This window comes from Littorina saxatilis, linkage group LG2, assembly GCF_037325665.1.
Source record: "Littorina saxatilis isolate snail1 linkage group LG2, US_GU_Lsax_2.0, whole genome shotgun sequence".
Taxonomy (NCBI): domain Eukaryota; kingdom Metazoa; phylum Mollusca; class Gastropoda; order Littorinimorpha; family Littorinidae; genus Littorina; species Littorina saxatilis.
Window position 1 is genome coordinate 53,110,720 of NC_090246.1, and position 10,000 is coordinate 53,120,719.

General features: G+C 42.8%; 2 protein-coding genes across 2 annotated transcripts in view; both read right to left on the minus strand.

Annotated features, from left to right (window-relative positions):
• LOC138959231 (Golgi-specific brefeldin A-resistance guanine nucleotide exchange factor 1-like) overlaps nucleotides 1–10,000 on the minus strand; it is a 273,649-nt gene that overhangs the window by 72,450 nt on the left and 191,199 nt on the right. The gene's annotated exons all lie outside the window — the stretch shown is intronic.
• Nucleotides 1–10,000, minus strand: part of LOC138959226 (high-affinity choline transporter 1-like) — a 46,433-nt gene that overhangs the window by 26,058 nt on the left and 10,375 nt on the right. The window lies entirely within an intron of this gene.

Genomic DNA, 10,000 nt, shown 5'->3' on the forward strand with positions numbered 1-10,000 from the left:
AATATCGTACAATTATTTCAGAAATAAGGACCGGCTTCATATTAATATCTTAATCGATTAAGACATACATCGAACATGTCGATCGAAACACGCCCCAGCACAATGTAAACAGAGGGGCTTTGTTCTTGCAAACTTACAATTCATTATTTTGCTTCACGGTCATTTCAAACCCTGTCTATCATATGTTCTACATTCTGTTCCAACTGACGCATTTTGTGTGTGGTAATGTTCCGCCCCTATATTTGTTTCCTTCTCCTTCATCCACTTGTGATGTGTTTTATGTCTATGTACTCTGGCTTAAACTTCCCTTATTATCTAGTGCCACTTTATTTGTGAAGTATAACCGTTTCGGCTTTTAGTTTTATTATTTTTAATTCATTGTAGGTAATCAACGTCATCGGCGGCGATTTGATTACCGAGAACTAAAAGACAATCGCAGACAGACAGACAGACAGACAGACAGACAGCGTAAACAATGACGAATTCCTCTGTCTGAAAATGATACGATATTCGTCTTAGTGTCTACAAGAACAAAAATATTGATTATCTTTATTTCTCTAAGTAATTTCGTGCAAATAAAACAACGTACACTAGTATATGGGAAGGGAACTGTCAAGACAAAACCTACAATAGTAAATCAGATTAGTTGTGCAAGAACCTGTTCACATATTCTCAAATGTACGACCTGTAAACAAAACAGTAAATTATGCAAAAATGCATAGACAGCCGCATTAGATAAGTTTTTCAAGAGAGAAATGTTAGTCGAAACTTTGCTGTATGCATGCACGCTAGAAAAAAAAGTGAAAAAGGGACAGAGAGAAGAAAAGAAAGACAGAAAGATAGAGAGAAAAAAAAATAGAAAGAAAGACAAACAGAAATAAGGAAACAAAGTAGCTTCAAGAGAACAGTTACCTGTAACATTGCTATGTGATTGTATGTATGATAGAGCGACGGAAAAAAAGAAAGAAAGAAAGAAAGGTTCACAATGTAAAGGTATTATAATTATAGAGAGTGTGAACCAAGATAACAAGTCGTGGTGGACTCAAACTCACGACAGGACGGCCGTGACTGGCAACTGGTAACAAGGCTAACAATATAACAGTATTATAATTATGAAGGACAATGTGAACCAAGACAACACGTCCTGGTAGACCCAAACACACGACAGGACGACCATGATAGACAACGGGCAACAAGGTTCCCAATATACCTGTATTATAATTATGAAGGACAATGTGAACCAAGACAACACGTCCTGGTAGACCCAAACACACGAAAGGACGGCCATGACAGACAACTGACAACACGGCTCACAATATACCTGTATTATAATTATGAAGGACAATGTGAACCAAGACAACAAGTCCTGGTAGACCCAAACACACGAAAGGATGGCTGTGACAGCCGACCGGCTGTATTTAACCGAAACCACAGCGTCTGCCGGAACCGGAAACCTTTGATGCCGTCAAAAATGTCTGCTTTCCCTTCAACGCTTTAATTGAAAATCAACCTATTTTTGTGTTCCAAAATCTGAACTGCAGAACGTTTCTTTTTATATTTAGTCAAGTTTTGACTAAATATTTTAACATCGAGGGGGAATCGAAACGAGGGTCGTGGTGTATGTGTGTGTGTGTGTGTGTGTGTGTGTGTGTGTGTGTGTGTGTGTGTGTAGAGCGATTCAGACTAAACTAATGGACCGATCTTTATGAAATTTGACATGAGAGTTCCTGGGTATGAAATCCCCGAACGTTTTTTTCATTTTTTTGATAAATGTCTTTGATGACGTCATATCCGGCTTTTCGTGAAAGTTGAGGCGGCACTGTCACGCCCTCATTTTTCAACCAAATTGGTTGAAAGTTTGGTCAAGTAATCTTCGACGAAGCCCGGACTTCGGTATTGCATTTCAGCTTGGTGGCTTAAAAATTAATTAATGACTTTGGTCATTAAAAATCGGAAAATTGTAAAAAAAAATAAAAATTTATAAAACGATCCAAATTTACGTTTATCTTATTCTCCATCATTTGCTGATTCCAAAAACATATAAATATGTTATATTCGGATTAAAAACAAGCTCTGAAAATTAAATATATAAAAATTATTATCAAAATTAAATATTCGAAATCAATTTAAAAACACTTTCATCTTATTCCTTGTCGGTTCCTGATTCCAAAAACATATAGATATGATATGTTTGGATTAAAAACACGCTCAGAAAGTTAAAACAAAGAGAGGTACAGAAACGCGTGCTATCCTTCTTAGCGCAACTACTACCCCGCTCTTCTTGTCAATTTCACTGCCTTTGCCATGAGCGGTGGACTGACGATGCTACGAGTATACGGTCTTGCTGAAAAATGGCATTGCGTTCAGTTTCATTCTGTGAGTTCGACAGCTACTTGACTAAATATTGTATTTTCGCCTTACGCGACTTGTTATTTTGTGCGAGTTGAAGGGACTAGTAGTTTTGCTTTCATGCAGTATGAAATGTGCTTTCGGCGCACTTGTTTAATGATGCACGCATAAACTGTTCTGTTTCGTCAAAAGTTTTTTACAACAGCAAAAAATTGTTATTTTCTAAAAGGTGTGTGTGTGTGTGTGTGTGTGCGTGTGTGCGTGTGTGTGTGTGTGTGTGTGTGTGTGTGTGTGCGTGTGTGCGTGCGTACATGCGTGCGTGTGTGTGTGTGTGTGCGTGTGTGTGTGTGTGTGTGTGTGTGTGTGTGTGTGTATTTGTGCGTTCTAGTGCTTACGTTGGTGCGATGGTCAGTATCTCTGTGTCAGTGTGAGTGCCTGTGTGCGTGTTCGTGTGTGACTGTGTCTGGGTGAGTCTATCCCCAAAGAAAAACTTTGGCCAACCACTCTTTTTGTTCAACGTAGACTGATTACCGATCCTGCAATTCTGTGTCTATTTTGGCCACAGTCTTTACCGTCCAAGGGAGTCAGGAATCTCTTGATTACTGGCCCAAGTTTAAAGAGAGAAGGGGAAAGAGGCCAATTCCAGACACTGAGAATACAGGTTCCGGGCAGGTAATGACGGTGATTAGCCCTGGTTGCTAGTGGCAACTGCCAATAACGTTCCGTTGCGGTAATAAGACGGGGTAGCCAGATGATTCATTCTCACACAAATGGACGCGAGGGGACGAAATTTAGGATACGGTGTGCATAAACATTGTTTAGCTGCCGAGATTCGTATCCGTGTTTAACCTTCTTGGCTACGTTGTTTGTCGTTTGATGTTGGTTCCATTATTACGTTTTCTTGCGACAAATTCGCTAGGGATTTACAGTGCAATTTTGTTGCAAAGAGTTTGTAAATGTTAAGTTAACAGACATTTTGTGCTTCGTTATTTAGTTTTAAGGGCGCTAGTCCGGAACACGTTGCAGGCTGACTATCTAAACAACATTACGCAGATCCATATTCGCCCTAGATCAGGGTCAAACACATTAAACAAATCCACATGGGCAGTAAAACTTGTGGAAGAAATAGACACTTTCAGGACGAAGCACAAGGTCTTTGTTCTTTTACCCTGCATACATTAATGGCATCAGTTAAGCACATTCTGCTTTAATAATAACATTTTGCTATTCGATCATACCCTAGATGTGCTTGTTTTACAAGTCATAATTTATATTTTTGGTAAAGCTGAAATTTGACATTTCCAACGTCTTCTCCACAGGAAGACAGCAGATGACGTTGCAATGATCTTGAATCACACAATTATTCATCTCGCTCTAAATATTGTCTTCAGTACCCTCTCCCTCGCACACACACACACACACACACACACGCGCGCGCACACACACATACACTTAGGCTCGCACGCACGCTCGCACGCACGCTCGCACGCACGCACGCGCACACACATACACACACCCACACACACACACACACACACAAACACACACACAGGGCCGGACCGAGTTCGTTTGAGGGGGGGGGGGGGATTCCAACTGAAGGCAGGGGTCCAAAGTCCACATTTTTTTTTCTCTGAGAGGTACATTGAATGGCCAGGGGGGGGGGGGGGTTCCGGAACCCCAGGAACCCCCCCCCCCCAGATCCGGCCCTGCACACACACACACCACACACACACACACACACACACACACACACACACACAGAAGAGACACAAATATAACCAGGGATAAATAACATGGAACTCAGATATGGTCAAATACTATTGGCAGATATCGACGGGAAAGGGGAATGAAGCACTAATTTTACCAAAAGAACACCAGAATTTCCCTTCACTAGTCTGGATTTCGATGAAATGGGGAGGGAAGGGCTGGCGGAGAAGGGGGGGGGGGGGGATAGAAACAAGGATATCACAAGGAACACAAAGCAAGGGGGAATATATTGAGCAGCAGAACAAAGCTAAATCCCTCCAATTTATCATAGCCAGACGGGAAAACGAGATACAGAGGGAAGAAAATCAATTGAAAGTTTATTGACCATCGTGTTAGCATCTCCCTCTCTCCTCTCCTTTCCTCTCCTCGCTGTTCTTTTCCTTGCCAATACCCTGACAATTTGCTTGTTAAAAATGGGAGAGAAAAAAAGCCATCCCTCCCGAGATTACCAAAATCAAGTTTTCTTTTTATAGTGCAATGATTTCGATCAGCTTCTGGTCGTAGAATTCATTTGGGCGTGAGGAGACGAAACATAAACGGAAGTTGTTGATGAAGGTAATTGGCTTTGGCAACTGCCTTTCGGCAAACACGATTAGAGGATTTGCAATCTAACAATCATTATCTTTTCTTGCCCGCCAGGGAGGCTGTGTGACGTGTCTGACTGCATGAAAAGTGAACATTAATTTTACCAAAGTTACCAAAAGATTACGACAAGTATTATTACATTTGCACTCATCAACATACAGACAAATTCCGTTAACCAAACACAAAGCAAGAACATGCTCTTCATGAATACGCGGTGCTTTCACATACACTCTTCAAAGAATCGGTTGAAAAAACGGATATAATTACAAAAAATTGCCAACAAATTAAACATCGACATAATAATTAAAAGATTAATGTGTTTGAATTAACACATGAACAATGAGTCTTGACCTAGAATTTTGTTTGGCAGGCAGAGTTATTTCCCTTTGTGGGACTTCTCAAAAGCTTCTGCATTTTGGAAGAAAAAGGTCGTTTTTATTATAGCTCCATGAAATTTGCGGAACGCATGCCAGGGCAAAAGGTTGTAATGCACGTGCTACAACAGGGTCCTGGCTATGAACATCGCTCACCAGCTTGTGTTTAAAGGTTGACACGCTGACACAATTATGCACAGTAGCAACATGCCCCCACGAAGAAAATTGAGCGATTTGGATAGAGGAAGGGCAATAGGATGGCTACAAGACGGTGTTGCTGCCAGGCAAGTGGCCCAGAGGCTTGCAGTGGCTCCCTCTGTCATCATCAGACTGAAACAGAGATTCCACGCAACTGGAAGAGTGCAGGAGCGACAACGTTCTGGTCGGCCCAGAGTCACCACACAAAGAGAGGATCGCTTCATTCAGAGGCAGGCCATGCAACAAAGAATGGCTACGGCAAACAACATTAGGCAACGCCTACAAGCTACCACCAACACTGTTGTTAGTGGTCAGACGATCCGAAACCGCTTACACAACTTTGGCTTGCGTGCAAGGCGTCCAGTCCGAGGAACAACCCTGACTGCTAATCACCGAGCAGCTCGCCGAGCCTGGTGCACTCAACATGTGAGGTGGCAACGTCAGCAGTGGGCTCAGGTGTTGTTTACAGATGAGTCCCGCTTTTGCTTGGAACCTGCTGATGGTCGCATCCGAGTGTGGAGGCGTCGCGGAGAGCGCTTCGCAGAAGGCGCTGTTCTGGAACGACAGCGTTTTGGCGGAGGCTCTGTGATGGTCTGGAGAGGGATCAGCACACGTCTAAGGACACCTCTGTACCATGTAGTGGGAAACTTGACCGGTGTCCGCTACCAGAATGAGATCCTGCAACCCATGGTCGTTCTAGCCCTCCAAGCGATCGGCCCTCGTGCGATTCTTCAGGATGACAACGCACCTCCCCATCGCTCTGCAGCTGTAAACACCTTCATCCAGCAGGCCAGGGTCAACAGGATGCTGTGGCCAGCCAACAGCCCGGACCTGAACCCCATGGAGCACATGTGGGACGAGCTTTGTCGTTGGGTACAGCAACACCACCCTCCTCCTGCCAATCTGGGTCAACTGCTGCAATGGCTCCAGCAGGAGTGGAATGGAGTTCCCAGAGCATTCATATGCAACCTGATCCACTCCATGCGCCAACGATGTGTTGAATTCCTGGCACACAACGGAGGGCACACGCGTTATTGACACTGATTCACATTGTTGTGAATTCCATTTTCGAGGGTTGTCACGTTTGACACACTCTAGCTAAATTGTCGCTGCCGCGTTCGATCTTTGCTTTGTTTGTCATTACTCCTTGGTTGTTCAATTATATAATTCTAAAAAAATTAAGAATTCGGTCTTGTCTGTTTTGTGTGGCGTGCTTGTAAAAAAGTGGTCCTTAACTTTTTTTGAAGAGTGTATATTTCCATCAGCACGCACAAATAACCAAAATCGGTCAAATGTTCTCCACAAAGACCGAAACTAATATGACTCTAATACAAGTATTCTCTTAAACATGATCACCCCCAAAACATAATAAAGAAAACTTGACTTGCCAAATACCAAGTATCTTGTCCCGAAAAGGTATCGAAACACTGTCTTATCTTGTCCTCGGCTTTGGACCAACACCTATTTCCTTTACGTATTAACTGACAACTTTCTACGGTCTTAAATTCAGTGCCGATGGGTCACCTATTACAACCCATACCCTTGTTCCTCTAAATCAAGAAAAGGCAGTGCAATACAATTCTATTTCTTATAAAAAAAAATCATTTTCGGTAAAACACCATACGACCAGTCTTGTTTGTACGGTATGAGCATGGGATAAGCATAGACCTCTTTTTTAATTTTAATTTTATTTGTACTCTGATCTGCCCTTTTCTGCCAGAACCTATAACAACAGTACTGTTTTGTCAAAACTCGACTGTGCCATATCATTCTAAATTTAACAGTTTCTTCACACTTCAAGAATAACACCATTGGACCATGTTCAACATTGTATTATGCTACACAAGAGGCACAAGAACTTTTGAACGATTTTTCCCAGCATTGCATTTTGAAGGATTCAAGGAAGGCGACCGTTCGATGACTTTCGCGCATTGAGGACTGTACGGTAGAATAAATTGACAATTAAGCAGTGTATATAACACACTTTTACAGTGGCCTATGAAAATAAGTCCGGTTAGACCAACAATGCGAGAAGCAGATGCCTCTTTATCGATGCTCTGAAACCTAGTGAGACAAGTTGAGTGAGCAAATGAGAACGACGAACAAACAGACACTCGACCACGAAGACAAGTCCAATCTCCCACTCCCATCATGCCTAGTTCCCTCAGATCACACACGACACCCAGCGGAGATCCCCCAATATTAGGACCCCCTCACCCTCACCCCCTCACTCCCCTCACCCCCAACCCCTCACCCCCAACCCCTCACTCCCTTCCACCCCACCCCCTCCCGCTCGAACAAGCCTCTCTGGTGTCTGTTAGGAGGACTCTTCCCTTAGCGACCATAACTCATAACTGTTGTTCGGCCTTGCAGAAGAGGACTTGATTTTCAAAGACAGAAGGGCTTAATGTGCATGTCCTCGTGAGTTCGCCCCAAATAGGCTCGCCTCCAAATCCCGTGCATCCTCTGGGATTGCTGCAAGTGAGAACATTAATTTTGTCGGCTGAGATTTTTTGTGGGGGTTTATTGCGAGGGTCGGGGTCGGAGGGGGAGGTTAACATAAAAAGGAGGGTAGGGGGGGAGGTAAGGAGGAGAGAGAGAGAGAGAGAGAGAGAGAGAGAGAGAGAGAGAGAGAGAGAGAGAGAGAGAGAGAAAGAGAAAGAGAGACAGACAGACAGAACGAGGGAGATAGATTAAGATAGAAGGAGAGAGAGAGAAGGAGAGAGAGAGAGAGAGAGACAGACAGACAGACAGACAGACAGACAGACAGACAGACAGACAGACAGACAGAAAGACAGACAGAAAGAGGGAGAAGGGGGGGGGGGTGTGCGATTGAGAGAGACAATACTTGCGAAACAGCTGTTATTTTACAGGTTATAAAATGTCCATACTCGAATTGATTGAGCGTCAGGGAATCATCGCCCAAATCACAAGTGTAACTCTAACAACCAACGCTCACGAATGTCTTCGTATTCTTTCTGGAGGGATGCTCTGGAAACAAGACTATTTTTGGTAAAATGAATGAGAACGATTAATACTGACTTCACGAAGAGCTCAATGGTTTTCTTTAACTTTCTTTAACTTTGTTGCCACGGATACTAATAAGAAACAACTAATTACGAACAGAGTCAAGGTTACCCAAGATGCTGAATGCAGTAACAGTAAAGTTAGAAAAAAAAGTCTTTTATAATTTCTGCGGGGCGGTATGTACCAAAGATATTCACCTCCCACACCCCCCTCCCCTAAGGGAACAGTTTTTGTCTAAGATTGGCAGGCACGGTTAACACATGCAGTTAACGAATAATACGCCAGTTATAAACTATCAGTAGCAGATTGAGATAAAACTATTAAAAATGTCTTGTGTTCTGATCCTTGAAACCACTTAAAAAAAGAAAAAGGTAGAAATAGCTACAATCAAAGCAAAAAACACACAAAAGATCAGCTGGCGAGTCTCCTCATAGAAGCCATTCGAGGAGCAAACAATACTGGCATTGACGCACCGGAAACAATACCACTGTCTGTTTCACCCACTTAAATTCGCTCCAACAGTCAGCAGTCGTTGGCCACATAGCAGTGTCAATTCCGATCATCGATAGAGCAGATGACAGTCGAGCAGAAAACGTTCTGTGCGGAAAGCATTTTCGTTCAAAAATGTTATCTGTCGAGCAGAAAACTTTTCTGTGGAATAATTTCTCTTTGCAAAACTTTCTATTTGGAAGACTTTTTATTTGGAAAATATTCTTTTTGGAAAACTTTCCATTTAGAAAATTTTCTATTTCGAAAACGTTCTATTTCGAAAATGTTCTGTGGATAACATTCTATTTCGACAACTTTCCCTTTAGAAAACTGTCTCTGTCGACCAGAAAAAATATTTTTCTCTTTAACCAGTCTCTGCACAGTTCCTGGGACAAGAGACGGTCTTATCGTTCACACACGCTTGTCATGTCAGATTGAAAAACAACCTTTTGCTTTCCCCTGTTTGAGCATAAACCTTTTTCTGTCGCTTCTCGCTGGTCTCTCTAGTATCAGACACAAGAGTAGTAAGTAGTGTTGTCATGTTAGATGGGAAAACAACCTTTTGTTTCCTCGGTTGAGGAGACAACTTGTCTCTGTTTCTTTTGCCAGTCAGTCTCTCTAGATAATCTCTCGCGCAAGATTATGGCATGTCATATTGGAAAACAACCTTTAGTTGTCTCTGGTTGAGCAGAAAACTGGCTCTGTTCAGAAAAAAAACCCTGTCTCTCTGTGTCAGTCGTCATTGACAAGAATAATCATTAGGTTTGTCATGTCAGATGGCGAAACAACATGCTTTTTTTGTTTAAACGTTGATCAGAAAATTGTATCTGTCAAGCAGACAACTGTCTCTGTCTCTTTTACCAGTCTCTGTGATCTTTGGCACAAGAGTAGACCCTATCAGGCACATAGGTGTGTCATGTCAGAAGGAAAAACAACATTTTGTTTTCTCCAGTGTAGCAGAAAACTGTTTCTGTCGAGCCGAAAACTTTCTCTGTCTCTTTTACCACTCTCTCTAGTCTCTGGGCCGAGATGGCTTTTGACAGATTGGGCGGCGAGCGCGAGAAAGGCAATCTGGCTGTGGGGACCAATCGTAGCTCCCAATTAAGTTAGCCCAGTCAAGAGGCAAAATGGAGCGGCCTCTTGGGAGCTAAGGGGCACAAGAAAAACTACGGCTTTTTTTGTTTGCCTCTCACTTTCCTTCTGCATCTTGG